Source organism: Pteropus vampyrus, unplaced genomic scaffold (genome assembly GCF_000151845.1).
Source record: "Pteropus vampyrus isolate Shadow unplaced genomic scaffold, Pvam_2.0 Scaffold251, whole genome shotgun sequence".
Lineage (NCBI taxonomy): Eukaryota > Metazoa > Chordata > Mammalia > Chiroptera > Pteropodidae > Pteropus > Pteropus vampyrus.
Window position 1 is genome coordinate 1,402,003 of NW_011889032.1, and position 687 is coordinate 1,402,689.

The following is a 687-nucleotide window of genomic DNA, read 5'->3' on the forward strand; positions in this document are numbered from 1 at the left end:
CCTCCTACAAAACCCCACTTTAAAGCCCCAGGAGTCTTCTCTGACTCCACCCCACAAATCTCACAGCCTCCCCTACCCCTTGTCATATTGTGTTGGTTTATTGAGTCCCCACTGTGCGTCTGGCACTGCCTTAAAGATTTCACACACTCTGCAACCCTATGAAGAGGCACTAGGGTTTCTCCCAGGGGAAACTGAGGCACAGAGAGGCTGCTCTGTGATAAGGGTGAGTGGGAGCATGAGGCTTTGCTAGTTGCTTCAGTGACAGCGGGTGACAAAGTGATTTCCTCCTGCAAAGAATCGTCGCTGGGTTGGTTGTCTGTTTCCCCTCCCAGCAAGCTTCTCCCTCCACTATCAATAGTTCACTGAGACCGGAGTCTGGCCCCAGCTGGTTCTCTAAGCCTCCTTTAACTGGCTGTGAGGCCGGTAGATGCCCTGCCACCCGGGGCCGGAAGCCCTGAGGATGACGCTTTGCTGACACCTGGTGGCTGGAGAGGGGAGTGACTCCTGCAGGGCGGGAAAGAGGGGCAGGGCATGTCCTGAGGAGACCTGAGAGAAAGGGAAACTGTCCACGATGAGAGGAGTAGAGTGGGCGGAGGTGGGGGGGCGGGGACCTACTGTCTCAGGACCTTGTGCTTAGCCAACTCTCTGAGGTTTCTGTGCCCTAAAGTTCTCTCTGTACTTGGAACA